This window comes from Ambystoma mexicanum, chromosome 6p (genome assembly GCF_040938575.1).
Source record: "Ambystoma mexicanum isolate Mex_15411 chromosome 6p, UKY_AmexF1_1, whole genome shotgun sequence".
Lineage (NCBI taxonomy): Eukaryota > Metazoa > Chordata > Amphibia > Caudata > Ambystomatidae > Ambystoma > Ambystoma mexicanum.
The window spans coordinates 125,944,529-125,960,700 of NC_090935.1; positions in this window are offsets into that span (position 1 = coordinate 125,944,529).

Sequence of the window (16,172 nt, forward strand, 5' to 3'; positions counted from 1 at the left end):
CTGCCCCTCCCCTGCCGCGTGGTGGAAGAAGCGGGTTGTCGCCAGCGGTGGGGGAGGGGAGGTACCCCAATGAAGAGAGTGGAGCGGCAGCCGCCACGAGGGGAACGGGTGTGGCCCAGGAGACCCGGGCCGAGAGGGAAAAAAAAGAAAACGTTCTGGAAAGCGGCATTGGCCGTGTGGGATGCTGCTACCCTTCCCCCGGTGAAGAGCAGCGAGGGACGCTGCTGCTGAATAAGAGGGGAGCTGTCCCTCCCCCCGCTCACTACAGCGTTGCCCCCCCCCATCGGGCCCGCAATAAGGAGGCTGTTGATGCCCAAAAAGAACAACAAAAAGGGCCATGCCCTAAACAACCCGGGCCTGTGGCGGTGAAAAGAGAAAGCGAGCAAATGTTACGTTTCCCCGCGGCAGCCCATCAAGAACCCGGGCCTGCGGGGTGAAGGAAAAGAAATGTGTAGAGTGAGGCAGTCGAGGCCTGAACAGAACAATGGAGGGGGCGTGGCCTATAGCATGCTCGGGCCTGCAGCGGTGGTGATGGAGGGCGAGGCAGGTCTGCAAAAGGGGATCACATCGAAATCCCTGATCAACGTCATGAGCTGCCTAGTGCCTGCCAGGAGAGCGGTGTAGTGGCCCTTCCAACAGTGGCAGCAGGCAAGGAGGAGGGTTGCAGCTCTTATGAGTGCTTGTGCGCCCTCCGCTGGGATGAGAAGCAACCTAAGGGAAGGAAGTGGCCTGCCATCCGGCCACCAGCCCGGCATCCGGTCAAGGTACTACAACGAGCCGGGGCACCCACAAGAAAAGGAAAGGTGACCAACAGTACCCCGCCAAGAAGAGCTGCAGGAGACATGAATGGCCAAACACCATGCCAGCAGCCCCTATGTGAAAGAGGAGTGTGAGGAGTGGCCTGTCGTTTGTCACCAGTACCCTGCCGTGGGTGACCCCATGCAAGTGGACCTAGCCGATGTGGCCCCTGGGCCTCCCCAGGTGCGGCTTTGGCGGCCCTGTTTGACTCTGGTGAAGGTCTGATGAGGGCTCAGACTATGTTCCCTGCAACTCCACAAGTGTGGAAGATGGACATCATCATCAATAGCCGCATGAAAACTGGGGACCTGCAGACACGAACCTGCATACAATGGCCTTGTTGGTGGGCGAAATGTGATGTTGTGCACACCCGCACATGCAGAATGCTTCATGTGGTGCCAGTGGCTCGCACTGGTGTTCCTTTGTGATAGTTAGAACCACTCACCCAGGTTAATAAAGGGTATGCAAATTAGTAGAGTGGTTGAAGCAGTAGTAGTTGTGGCTATGTTGGGATCTTGTTTTTTGTTTTTGTTTTGTTGTTCTGGAAAAGGAGGAGTGTTGCATGGCACTCCTGTAAAGGGCCATGGTATCTCCCAGTGTGTTTTGGTGTGGTCACATGGTTACCCATGTGACCAACTTAATAAAAGTTCTGAGCCGATTCTGGCTCGACAGTCTAACCATCACCAGGCTCCGGTGTCGTTCTTGTGCACCATGCTGGTGCTGCACCGTAGGCGCTGGGCCCAAGGACGGAGCCCAGCAGGAGGACAGTGCCCCTGCTGGGAAACGCCGTCCATGGGTGATCCCAATGCCATGTGATCATGGCAAATGAAATGGCCCCGGCCTGGGTGCCCCCAGAGCCGGGGCTGCTGTGAGCCGGGTGCCCCCGGCCACGTGTGGAGCTCCGGTTATCCGGAGCAGGTGGGGTGACCTACACCCACAAAACCGTGGTGTGATCGCTGAACCAATGAATCCCGTCGGGTGACCCCGACATGAGTATGGGGGCTGTCTGGTGATCCGGAGCAGCCCCCCCAACAATCGGGGTAGTGGGAGGAACAGTTGTCGGTGCTCCACTCCTAAAATCATACATCATAGCTTGAAACACTTGGGTACGAGCATGATACAAATAAAATATCAGTATCAATAGCTTGATTACTTTACAGGTAACAGGGAGTGCAGACTCACCGTCATCTGTGCGTTCACCTCTGCCCAGTGGTACCAAGCTAGAGTACCAGGAAGGATTTCTGCAGCTGGAAGCCCACCGGCCCAAAACCTAACACACTGCGCACACACCACAAGTGCTCCACAATGGTGTGAAGACTTTATTGTGTTGATCCACCTCCAAAGTAAACAGTGAAGAGATACTGCATTTCACCGCTCGCAGCAGTTCCACATCCAGGAACTCTGTGTAAACAATGTACAGCACCTAACACCTAACATACTGCGCACACACCGCCAATAAATACAAATACAACTTTTCGGAGGGACATGTCATAGGCCCCTAATTTTCAGGAACAAGACAAATAATGTTATCCTGCACCATATTATAAATGATGGCATATTCCAGTGGCTGCCCTTAGAGGACCAACGAGATACTGTTACACTGGTACTAGACCTGATAACCCAAAATTCAACTCAACCCATAAGCAAAACTGGTCACTTCACATAAGTGGAAAATGGAGAATGTAAACATTTGATAGCGCCAATCGCATTGGGCAAACCTGTTTTACCGCGCCAAAGGACCTTTCAAGTGGTCAATTTCTATCCTCTTTCCATGAATTCTGTTTTGTCAATTTTCTTGTTTTAACACAATGTGATTACTTGTTTGTGTTTTCCTTTCTTATTCATCAGATGCCTTTCTCGAGTTCTGAAAAACTTTGTGCACCTTATTCATGGTGATGCTGTATAGTTTGGGCACAAATGGACATTTGGCCAAAATTATTGTTTAATACATTTGAAACACATTTTGTTTAATCTCTGTTTCCGTCACAAGCTACATATCTTTCTTCTTTTTCGCTGAGCACACTATATATATATTTTGTTTTCCTTCAACTAATCTTTGTGAAGATGGGGATGATGTGGGTTTGAATGTTAGCAATTCATTTTTTCACACTCTTTGAGGCACTATATGAGTGAACAAATCTTCTCTATGCACCACAGGTCACATCATTGACAGACCTCATTGTGCTCATCTTTCCAGATCTGTCTGTGAAGTCCTGTTTGAAACTCGAGTCTAGGATCACTTACTTTGCATTTGGCCATCTAGTCTATGTATGTATGTATGTATGGGATTTATAAAGCAGAATCCAAGCAGGGAAGCAAATGAGTGCTGTACAAAGGAGTTGCACTCAGAGGTTTCAACTAAAGTGCAGGGATAGCAGAAGAGCTAGGATGGATAGTGGGAGAATATGGTTGGGGATATTCAGAGGTGGAGGATATTTTACTAGAGCGATAAGTGATTGGAGAGTCATCCTATAAAGAGTATGGTTTTCAGGTCCTTCCTGAAGTGTAGGAAGGAGGTGGCCATAGCAACACAAAAGGTGATGGCTGGAAGGTTTAGAATGAATTTCAACCTCTGGCACACCTCTGGACAACCCTCCAAATCATCATTCTTCAGCCTGCCAAGCCATTACAGAAAGGGCAAAGACCATGTGTAAATCAGGCTTGGTGCCAACAAAGAGGGATGGAAGGCGGTGGCCAGTCATATCTGCATTGGTAACTTGGTCAAGCAATAGAGTTCTTCGAAGAGAAAGGCATGTTCCGCTTTTGACTCCTCTTGCAGTTATGGCAGTTTCTAGGGTGGCAGGATTGTGGCTGGTGGTGGTGCCCTAGCCTCGAAGGCGATGAGTTTCTCTGCTATTTGTCTATATTTGGGTTTCTTCACTCTCGACAGGTGACTGTGCTTCCTGTTGAACTATTGGTAGCATATCAGTTGGCTTTTTTGCTTGTATGTGGGTTTCTCATTGAACTACATACCTCTGTTTGCCTTATTCAATATCAGATTTAGGTAGTCCATATCTAGATTTCGTACTTACCAATAGAATTGTAGCTCTCGGCCCACAGAGCACTGTTGCCAAGACTACATAGGTCTGAGAACTTTTGAAGTGACATGGGGAGTCATAATGGAATCACCTGTCCATCAGCCCCAATAATGATGACCCGCAAAAGAAGCATTATCCAATAGGAGTGGGTGAACAACAACAACTTCCTACTCTGAAGAAAGACTTCTTGAAGAAAACCAAATCAATTCCACTGCCATACGTCATTGAGTTGAGGATCAATGGACACTCATAGAACAACACCTCCTGACAATCACTGATGCCAGTTACCTGCAGCCAGTTACCTGCAGCTGGTGTTAAAAGTTTCAAGTCCTTAAGAGGCCAAGTTGCAAGAAAACGAAAGACACAAATTTAGATAAAGGAAATATATTTCATGGGTTGCAATAAACACTCCAACGACAGACGGGCTGACATTGTGATCACCAGCAACATAAACTGAGGCCCATCCACTTTCAAGTCAAAACTAGGAAAGGACCTAGTCTCCCATGAAGTGGGTGGGAGATATTGTGCAAGTGTTGTGAAGGAGAGAGGGTCTTGCCATCCCTCTAGGCAATAGCAAATTAGAAAAAGGCTACGGAGCAGATTCAGGGAGTAGGGGGTAGGCTAGCGCATGCAGCGAAGGGTACATGATCGCTCTAGTACATTCATTAGAGGCTATATAGTAGATGTGGTTGTAAATGCCATCTTAGCTGATGGCAGCCATTTTGAAACTTAGGCCCAAGTGCGGCGATCAGCCTTATATGTGTTAGTATTAGATCTGTTACATGAGCGAGAACATCACCCCCACCTGGCCAGGTCTCACAGAGTCCATGAAATCATTCCTTGTTCTAGAGGTTACATGTCGCTCGCTGGGAAGAATGCGCCCTGCAAGGTTGTGAGAAGAAAGCAGCGTGCCTCTTGGCAGTACCATCCCACCGAACAGATAAACCCCTGCTGCCCCCAACAAACCCCACTCAAGAAATACAGCTTTACAATGCTTTCATCCTGAGACCCCTGCATGCCACAGGACCATCCAAACCCAGACCACCGACCATAAAACTTTTACACCCCTCGATCGATCACTAAGACCAGAAGGTAAGGCTATCTCGCCTTCACAAATAGGTCACGTTATTTGTGCAGCGAGGTGCATGGTGGTGTCAAACTGTAGCCTAAAACTAAGGTGGAGGACCTTGGGAGTTGCTAATCTGCCTGGGAATGAGTGAAGCATGTGAGTTAGTGTGACCTCAGATCTCCCCCCACCCCCGAGCTAATCTCGATAAGATAAAATTGGGTTCCTTAGTAGCTAATTAATTGTTAGGCCAACTTCAATGTGGATGACGAGCCCAGCAGTGCACATGTGGACGAAGATTGACATATGAAGATGGACCAATGGCCTGACATCCCATATGGAGCAGACTCTACATGTATAGAGCTCCTCCAAATAGTATTGTATCATCAGTGATGTTGTTTGTCTTTATAATGAGCTGCACATGCCTACGGAGCTCAGAACATTCAGTGGGGCATAGTTCTTTGCGGATGCACTTCTATTTTGTAGAATTTAATACTTGTTATCCTTGCAAGCGGTGTCTTGGGCCTTTTTCCCTAGCGGGTTGATTTTTCTGATGTGAGCGTGCAGGGTCCTGCGGAAGGAAGGAAGGAAGGAAGGGAGGGAGGGAAGGAAGGAAGGAAGGAAGGAAGGAAGGGAGGGAGGGAGGGAGGGAGGGAGGGAAGGAAGGAAGGAAGGAAGGAAGGGAGAGAGGGAGGGAAGGGAGGGAGGGAAGGAAGGAAGGAGGGAGGGAGGGAGGGAGGGAAGGAGGAAGGAAGGAAGGAAGGAAGGAAGGAAGGAAGGAAGGAAGGAAGGAAGGAAGGAAGGAAGGAAGGAAGGAAGGAAGGAAGGAAGGAAGGAAGGAAGGAAGGAAGGAAGGAAGGAAGGAAGGAAGGAAGGAAGGAAGGAAGGAAGGAAGGAAGGAAGGAAGGAAGGAAGGAAGGAAGGAAGGAAGGAAGGAAGGAAGGAAGGAAGGAAGGAAGGAAGGTTGGTTGGTTGGTTGGTTGTTTTTTCTTTGAGGGGAAGGCAGACAGAAAGGAAGGGAGCCAGAAAGCGAGAGACAGAGAAGAGAGTGGAAGCAGTAATGTGTTTTTTTTTCTGCTCAATTCTGGATATTTAAAGCGAAAACAATGTTGTTTGGAAATTGCAGAATAAAGATGTTGAACACCCCGCTGAGTAGATAGGATGTGCTGTTCTGTATATACTTACCGTATTTCAATGTATTCTGCAGACGGGGGACATGAGATTACTCTCTGGAGGACGGTGCTGTGACGGGGAATATGTCGTTGTTGGCTGACCAGTGAGGCGCCGCCGTAATGCGCACAGAGTCAATTTGAACTAGGAGCTTTTCAATAAAAATGCAAAAATTCTACTTAACTGTCCAGTGTACCTAACAAAGGCAGATTTACCCAGCACGCCGGGAGTGATTGTGCAGGTAAATGCTATCTCCCCGTTCACGCTTCGTCTCATTTTCACATTTGACAACACTTTCCATTATATCTCCACTCTTTAAAGAGCAGAGCCTCCAGAGAGAACTGGTCCATTAGGAAACTTCTTATGCATAATGACCACAGAGGGAAAAGAGGACGCCGCGCTCAGATGTGCTGGAACGCTGTGCTTCCATAATCCATCGCTGGTGTCTGTGATCCTCACAGGCTGAAGCCCTGATAGGTCCACCCAGCTTTTCATCCCGTCCAGTTGGGACCAATATGTTGGGTAAAAATAAGCAGGTGTCATCTGTGTACAGTGCACAGAGGCAGCTCCCATGGTGACTATTGACTGCAGTTTCTATTTTTCAGACGCCACAGGACGCCAACAACCAAGAAATTGCATATACATTTGGAGAAGTCATATATTTTACTTCCTTTTCTGGTTTTCCTCCCAGCCAGGGATGGACTAGGAGCCAAAAGAGGCCCTGGAAATAATGTTCAAAGTGGCCCCATATTACACATTATCAGCAAGCCCAACCCTTTTCCTATGGCAACATTTGAAAATACAATACAAAAGAGGCCCAGAGTGCAGAGGCCTATAGGGAAATCCCCAGAGTTCTCTATGGGCCAGTCCAACCCTGCTCCCAGCTGGAAAGGATGCCCAGCGTAGAGTTTGTACCAGTCGGCGTAACGGGGCTAAAGTATCTCCTGTGCAATTAGCAGCGTCTTTATAACTCAGTATGCAGACTGACCTTAAGGAACATCAGTCCGAACCCTGTGTAACCTTCATAGAACCTATGACTTTGAAGTCTGAGTGCCTCGCTCCTTTTATGCAGGGGTTGTGCGGCTAAAACCCCCCTGCTCCATGGTCCACTCCTGACCTTGGAGCCCTTAAGCAGGCATTTCCCGGTGCGGAGCGCAAATGGCGTATTTGTTACGATCTAGAGGCCAAAGAGGCTCAATTTCGTTATCAATTGCCGGTTAAGTTAGCTAAAGCACAGCATTATGCAGATTGAATAATTTCAGCTCTCGAGAGCTGTTTAGAGTTACAAAGGAACTCTCTGCATTACCCTAGTCCCCCTCGGTTTGGATATGGCAGTGATTCCGAAAGAGAGAATAAAACTCTGAGGACCAGACCCGTAGGGTAGAGAGGAAAGCAGGCGAGAAGAAATTAAAGTAACTAAACCGTCCCCTCCTATTAGCTTTTTGTGTAAAGAAACTGGCCATTTAGCTTGTACTTCCCTATACATTTAAAGGAAGAACCTATGAAAGTAGGGTGCATGAAGGGGGACGAGTGGGAAGAAAACGAGGCTGATCTAGAATCCTTCTAGCCAGTCTTCCACTGACTTTTACGTATGAAAAAGCCCTAGTAAATGGAAGGCCCGTAAAGACGCTAACTGATTCAGGCAGCAAACAAACCGCTATAAGAGCTGATTTGGTGAAAACAGCAGACCTAGAAAATGCAACTCTAGTGAGAGTCAAATGTGTACACAGAGATAACGAAGTCTATCCCAAGATACCCTTCTACATTAACAGCAGGGGAGAATCATGACTGGTGTCATCCGCCATGTTTCCTGGGCTCCCCAAAGAGAAGTCATAGTGGGAAGAGACTAAACCTGCATTTTTTACTGTCTTACAAGATCTCCCATATCCCCATTGGGAATGTATACCGCAGGAGTGTTGGCCACCAGACTGCTACTTCCAAACCTCTCATATGGGAGTGGAAAAAACCTCATGAACCTACCCTTTACCAAAACCTTACCACCAAACACAAAGAACCCCTAATAACAGGTTCCCCACCTCGATCTCAATTTATAGGATACATTAGGGAGACTTATATGAACACCCAGACTCTACCAGACCAGAGGAAGAGAAATGTGTGGAGTATGCGAGAGCACCTGGATATATTATTTCCTTGCTCTCTCCAGGATCCTAAAATTAAAGGATCCCGGAAAAGAACAATCATATCCACCTCGCATAGGGGACCAGAAGGTGACTCACCCGCTAGTCCCCGGGGATCTGTCATCCAGGTGGCCAGGATACGGCCATTGCTTTTGGATCCAGTTCCTGGGGGTGGACCAGTGCGGGAGGATCGCCTGGGCGAGGGTCTTCGAGGAGTGGAAGTGAGATACTGGATGGCGAGATGCAGTATCCCTCCCCCTGCAACACCTTTACCCCATCCTACCAGGTAGGATATGCGGGCACTTTACCCCATCCTTTCCCATCATAAACACTTCCACATGGACAGCCCGCTCTGGGAGAAAACAGACTCACACCCGAGCAGTATACCTGACATGTCCCACTACAATGGTCAGGCAAGGTTTGGCAATTACTGACAATTGCGCACACCTGACTTCCAATAAACTTCCCAACACAGATAAAAGGCGGAGCACGAGAGCACACACTGAGTGAGGCAAAGCATATGAAGGAGCAGCAGTTTCGCGAAGGCAGCTGAACGAGGGGAGAAAGACAGCAAACAAAGAAGGGTTCACAAAGAGGGAAATACTGTTGACCTTTCTGACAGGAAACCGTTACTTTCAAAAACCTTGTAGATCAGAAAATGTAAGGACCAGAAACATAGCTAAAGAATCTTCCATTGTGTGTCAGAGAAACCAGAGGCCGTCCTGAGTAGCTGACCAAGTTGTGGAGTAGCAGCAGCCGCTGTAGCATCGTCCTTGGCTCCAAAAACCACGTAGCACCAAAAAAGCCAGTGAGTTGGGGAGAACGATGCAAGACCAGTCTGTGTTGAAGTCAAGGTTGCAAGTGACAACATTACATAACGAATGCAGGAATGAACATTATTCAAACACGTGTGATGAAAGACGCAAGCAAAGCTAAATTGCTGATGACTGTTTGAACTTTGAGAAGGAAAGATACAATGCCAGTGACAAAGGGGTCCGACGCCGCGTGTGTGCTCAATCGAAGGTCTGTGTAAAGGTATCCAGCCAAGAAGTGGCAGAAAAGAAAGTAAGAACATTGTGTGAAGTGAATCGAAGTGCTCCTGCGACGGTTAAGCAAAACCCATTGCACATTCAAAAGTCTTTGATTTTTGATATCAAGAGAAAAATGTAGAAAATTAGATTGCATGGTGCTAGCCCAAACGAGGGAGACTGAATGTGAATATTGTGCTAAAAGGATGCAAACCCAAACGAGGGAGATCCAGGATCTGGGCCCGAATGAGGGAGACCAGTTGTGAACATTGTGGTAAAAAGGGGTCCAATCCTGAAGGAGAGAGACCTGTGATGAATATTGAAAATGAGAAGGTGTGAAAGCCTTGTTAAGAAAGGAACTTTGGTGCTTATTTGTTGCGACAGACCCTTTGCAGTAAGATACTGTTCATGGAAAACAAACTTTGACAAAAGGCTGTGAGACCTTCGCTCTGAACTGTATCCATGTGGCAAAGAAGCCAGGGTGTGTGCGGAGCTTGAACGTGCCGCCTTGTCCCGTGCTGAAAACATGGGATAGGGAAGCCAACTGCTCAACTATCCTGACATATCATTTCTTGAACACTTTTCTTTTTGCATACACCATTGTCTCACACTATTTTGTATTTAGAATTAAGGATTGGCAATAGGTTTAGTATAGGCTCTTTCATTTTGACACACTTGACTAGGACTGTGTTATTTTTATTTTATGGCCGTAGCTTGCTCCCAACTTCAGATTTAGGATTAGATAGGCATTCAACCAACCCATTGAAGGTCAATAAACACCCTTGAACTGTGATCACTATGTATGTCTTTACTGTTTGATACCATGCCTTCCTTAAACCTGACAGAAAAATGTGTCCAATGAACGAGATGAGATTTTCTTGTAGCGCATAGAATACCGAATATCCATAGGTATCTGCAAAAGGTAGATATCCTAGCAATCATGATAGGAGCAGCATTTCTCTCCTTTTTGTGTCTGTACTTTATTTACAGGTTCAGAGTGCAACACTATAGCACATACAGCCAAGCAGGACCAGCCTTTCATGTTCTCCATGATGTTAATCAGTAAAATACATATAGTAATAACAAATGAAACAACCCCTGAGAAATATCTTAAAGATAGCACTCCAGGGAGGAGGGCAAAAAGAAATGTAATTGATGATCGATGCTTTATGTGACAACATTTTGATAATATTGCTCATGTATTGAACAATATCTGGTATCGACATATGAGCTGAGTGGGGAAAGAGACATCTGATGAGAGCTGTTTGGTGTGCTCCCTTATACCTTATGCCATGTGTGCCTCCAGAATATTCATACCCACTGAAGTACCCACACACATAACAAACTGTTTGATACACCTCGCAGAATGTATGACGAGAGGGCAATTTCAAGGAATAAGGTTCTCCATGCAATGGGTAACAAAAGAAGAGTTTCCATGTGAGGATAACGTCATAAAAGAAGTGTCAATGATGTTCGATGTTGAGACACAGCATGAGTTAATAAGATATATATTATCAGGCCCAACAAGAGGAGGAGATAATAATAGAAGACCACCAATTCAACAGGGGAGAGAAATTCCTGGATGTTGAGAGAGAGGCCATTTACAAATAAATGGACAGGTATTTACCACCGAAGGCTGGGTTGAAGGACTGGTCAACTGTAAAGCAGAGCTGCTTGTAGAGCAGCCGCGAGTGTTTGTGCGAAAAGTAAATAAGGAGTGCCTTACAAAATGGACCAGACACACTAAAATACTAACGTATGAAAAATGCATCTCTTTGCATAAGAAATATGGGCAATGTCATTTTCAATGTGCCTGGAATGAAGGTAGGCACAACAGTATTTAGGGACCATTATTGGGTTTGTGGTTTCAGAGCCTACATGTAGCTCCCTCTTAATTGTGGAGGCCTTAGCTCCCTAGTGGTAATAAGTGCACCGTCCTCAGTAGTGCCCCAGAATGAGGTGCAGACAGGTGATGTCCCCTGAATGGATAACCACCTGGGAAATAAGAGGTCCCTCATCGTTAAGTGCACAAAGAGGGATTACTATTCCTCTGCAAAAGCAGAAAAGGCATATGATGACGTACCAGACGAGCAGAAATTGTTCAGTAGAACAGAAATGTTCTTTGCATCCCTCTTTCCTGCTGGTTTGAGAGCACATGTCAATGCCAAGTGCCTGCAAATGTCATGACCAGAACTGCTGCAGACAATAAATACCACTGTGAAAGGCTTTAATGCCATAAGGGAAGTGTTGAGAGCAGTCAAGCTCATGACTCTACAAAACAGGTACATCCTTGACCTCATTACGGCCATAGAGTATGGCGTTTGACCTTAAATTGGACCGTCTTACTGCATATATACACCTGTCCACGATGAGGAAAATGGGACCCTGACAGAGGCAATAGCCAATTTGAAAGAATTGTAGACAAACATTGTGGAAGTGGTGGATGACATTGTAGATGATCACTGGTTTATCTACCTGTTCTCATGGATAACCACCTGGATGACTAACCCATTTAAAATGGTAGTGGCTATACTAGTACTAGTATTACTAGGGCTCTGTGTCTTGAGAATAACAATAACCAATGCAAAAAGATGCCAAACAGTCAGAAGGAATGAAAATAGTGATAAACATGGATACTCACGTGTATGAGTATACACACATAGATGACTTCCCCGTACCCAAATAGTTGAGATCCCTATTGCACCTCCTAGATACAAAATGTCATATCCTCAGCATCCCCATAATTACACAGAGCACTGGATACATTGCGACTATTAGGTGGAATGCTGCTAAATGGCCTGGAGTCCAGACAAACATGTGAGGCACAGCAGTAGCTTGAGGGGGGTGAGTAAAATATGGGTACCTACCGTGTCCTATTTCTGAGAGAGCAGAAGAATGGGAGTGGTTGAGGACTCGACCAGAGGGGGAAGTGTTGAAAGGCAGATGAATACAACACCCATAGCTTCTGCCCCTATCCCGCAACAATACCTCAAGGGTGAGAGACGTTACTCACTGATACAACCATTCCATCCTTATCCCTCACAGGTGCAGCAGGACTTGGGGTGAATGCAAGCTGAGGGTGGCAAAAGCATTCAAACAAATGTTTTAACAGTAATGGATCATGCATCATGAAGCAAATATGCACTCCACATGAAGAGCACTCACAATAGGTAATACATGCATTTAGACATGAAGTAAACTAATATAGCATCCATAGACATGAAGAACCGTTACATAACCAATGTATAAATTGAATGCAACATGAGCGACACACAAATATAGAGTGTTATTACAGAAGCTAGAAAATAGTAGGACAGTCATCTTATTAAAAATGTAAGCTGCAGCACGTCTCCGAATGAGTACAGGCCTCAAAGCCTCAGGAAAACTCAAAAGGCTGAATCCACAGAAAAACATATCCATGCAGAGCTCAGACAGGAGCTGGCAACTAGCGGCAAGGTTAGAGTGAAATACGGGAGGGTTGGTACGGCTGAACAAAGGCGCCAGATAGACATTCCCAAGATGCAAGCAGTATACTCCCAGATTAATTAAAGTTTTATAAGAGCACAATCAGTCTTTGTTAACCAGGTATAATGAAAGAGTAAGCCAAAAGACTCCATGAAGAATAACTCAAGAGTGTACCTGGTGGCAAGAGAAAATGCAACATACGCATTTATATCAGCCAAAATCTCAGAAGGCAATTCAATTTTGTACATGGTCTCTTAGCATGTGGCCTTTACACAGAGAATATTGGCCTTTCATTAGAATTTGTGAGGTAAAATATAGCCCCTGAATGTCAGAAATAAAGGGGCCATGCCATGCTAGGATTTAAGAGTGATGCTGGCTGGTGCAATCCATTGGAAAATGCAGGCCAGTACAAAACACTTTTTTTCTGACTTAAGACCAGGTGACATTGAAAGACATGGGCCTAGTTGAAATCGACTTCAATGGACAAGTGCACAAGTGGAGAAAGACACTTATTTTTCACAAATGAACGGACACTTGAATGCAAAGGCCTAATTGGAGTATTAAAGGGGACATTGGTTTCTGATGGTAAAAATGGCCTGTGCATGGAGAATACAGAAGGGATACTCATGTAATTTCAACTGGTATATTAAAGAAATACATTACACATGGACATATTCAAAAACTGCAGCGGTGCACATGGAATGAAAAGAAATAGTTGTGCATTTGGAAGCTAAAAAGGAGGAATGATGCATTTTCAATTCAGAAATATAGTTGAATGGTTGACTGCTTTTATACAGTAATAAGAGACTTGATTTCAGCACATGAAAAAGAGACATTTGTAATAGAGGCCTATTTCATTTGGTGTAGATTTGAATACTGCTTCCTGGTGTAACTATGGCCTATCTGTGTGGTGGATAGAGTGAATTTATTTATGTTTATACAGTATCTAAAGAAAGATTGAATTTATGGACAACAGGCCCTGGTGCAGGATTGAAAATTACAGATACACAGTGGGAAAATGTAATATGCTAGCCTTCCAGAATGGTAAACTACAACTTGCTGTTCTTTTTTAGCTGAAATCCTCCACTGAAATGTGAATGGAATAGTGTATCTGGATCCTGAACTCACAGCCCTTTGGTTTGATGAATACCAGGGATACAGGGCTGGTTTCAAGTAAATGCTTACATATACACAGAAACAGACATTGTGGTGAATTGCTGATAACGTGACCAACAGACATTACCTATCAGGTCAGGTTTCACATAAAAAGTGCATTAGCTCTGAACAAAGACCCTTTAAAAATCTGAACTCAAGACCTTTGGCTGGGCCCACCAAGGAAACAGGTCTGGCTGTCAAACTAAATGCTAAGATACACAAAGAAGTATATTGAAATTAGGGGAGTTGCTGATAACATGTCCTGCAGAAGTGGCCTTATGGTCAGGCCTTCTATAAAAAGTGCTTTGAAGCCAAGGAGGGAAAATGTAAAGATAAACATGGATAAACCAGACGGCTGGTAACATGCTTTAAGGGAAATGGAAACTGTGTGTGGCTGATGTAAATGTGAAACTAGGGGCCATGCAATGCCCTGCCATTGAATAAACATTAAATACAGTTTTTCCTAAATAAAAGGAACATAGTGTGTCCTATCAAGTCCACCCCGGGTTCAAATTAAAGGGGGTAAAAAGCCAGTCAGGACCCTGTAAAAACAAAATGTGTGTGATGTGCACAACCTCAGTTATAGGAACAATTAAGATTTTGCCAAAAAAAGTTGGCAAAGGGAGAGATCATGAAAGTCAGGTTTGAATTTGAAATGGTCCCCTTTTTAGCTATTTGAGCGCCGCAGAAAACCGTAAAAAAAATTGTAGCTCTTCCCAGGAAGGGCATGCCAAATTAAAATTAGTATTGTCTGACTCTCCATAAAATATAGAATTCAAAAATACCTATATTCATGTGGTTATCTGAAATATTAAGGGGTATAACACCTTATGAGAATCTTCAGAGCACAAAATGTAAAAATACTTGTCAATTTGAAATGATGTTTCTTTTCTCCTCCCTCAGCCTACATCAAACACTCATCTCAATTTCCCGTCCGATCTGCAGGCAGGGAGTGTGTTGGGGGAGGTAAAGGGAGCGAGCTAGCCAATCCTGACCATGGGAATTATGATAAGGTTGGAGTGTTATCCATGCTATAAGAGGGCTTGTTTGCATCAGAGCAGGGCTTTTTGAATTTATTCCTTGAGATACCCTGCTGCTGGACTCTTGTGAGGAACAACTAGCAGAGAGGTAAGGAGCGCTACTAAGGACATCAGGATAACCCTTGCCTTGAAATCAGGGAGTCATATCCGAGAGAGGCCTATCTGGAGGACCTTGCTGTGGGAGAGGCCAGGTGTGAGCTCCATATAAAAGATGGTCCTACAAATCTTGCTGGATTCCTGAGCAAAGAGCATAGAGCTCCCATCTAAGTAGATATCCCAAAGCCATCAATAGCATGGGGAGCCACGGGTCTTTATCCCTTTCCATTAGTGGGTAAAAGAGGGGGCAGGGCTGAAACTGGGTAGACCCTTCGCACAAGGTATTAAATCTCATTCAAATTATTTCCCCATTAAAAAAACACCGTCTCTGTTGAAATCATATTGTGTTGGGAACTGCCTGTCTTAATCCTTTCCATTACCTTGTGGGGGAAGGGGAAGACACTGTGTAGACCCTTAGCACATTTGATTAAAGTAAATCAATTAATTCCCATATAGAAAATCACAGGATGAGTTTTGTTAGAGTTCAAAACTAACAAAGATCATGCCTAGTGTGTTAGAGCCGGTATAGCCTATAAAGACTTGGTTGACTGTTTTCTGAAACCCTTCACTCCTGTACAGAAGGGGAGGCTGTATCACAAAAAAAGTAATCCACAAAACACTGCCTTTAATTCAAAAAGTGAAATGTCCCCATCATCCCCATTCACTTAAAATCAGAATTACAAAGCATTGCATCTCATCTGTATGTGTGTTGCAAAACGAAAGATCCCCTTTGTTCTCATTTTCTCTGAACAGAATTTTCAGGCATTGCTTCTCATTTTCATGTGCGTGAAAAACGATTTCCCTTTGAGATCCTAAAAAAATAATATTCCCATTGATGCGATTACCTCCCAAAACCAGAATCCCAAAGAATTGCCTGTCCTTTGAATGTGTGTTGCAAACTATTTTCCATTGTATTGTGAAGGTTTTCTATTGGTTAAATTGAAATTAAATTTGTCACAAGTTGTGACTGTATGTTTCAAAATTATACCTGTGTTGTTTTAATAACCGATTTGCTGTTGTGATATTGGGTGTTGCCACAGCATTGGTGGCTGATATTGACTGCTCGTTTTCTTGGTCAAACCTTAAATAAATAAATATATATTCATTTTCTTACTATAAACCAGCCTGGTTCCTAGTCCATTGGTGACACAGGGTATTTGTTGGGGTTGTGTGCGAGA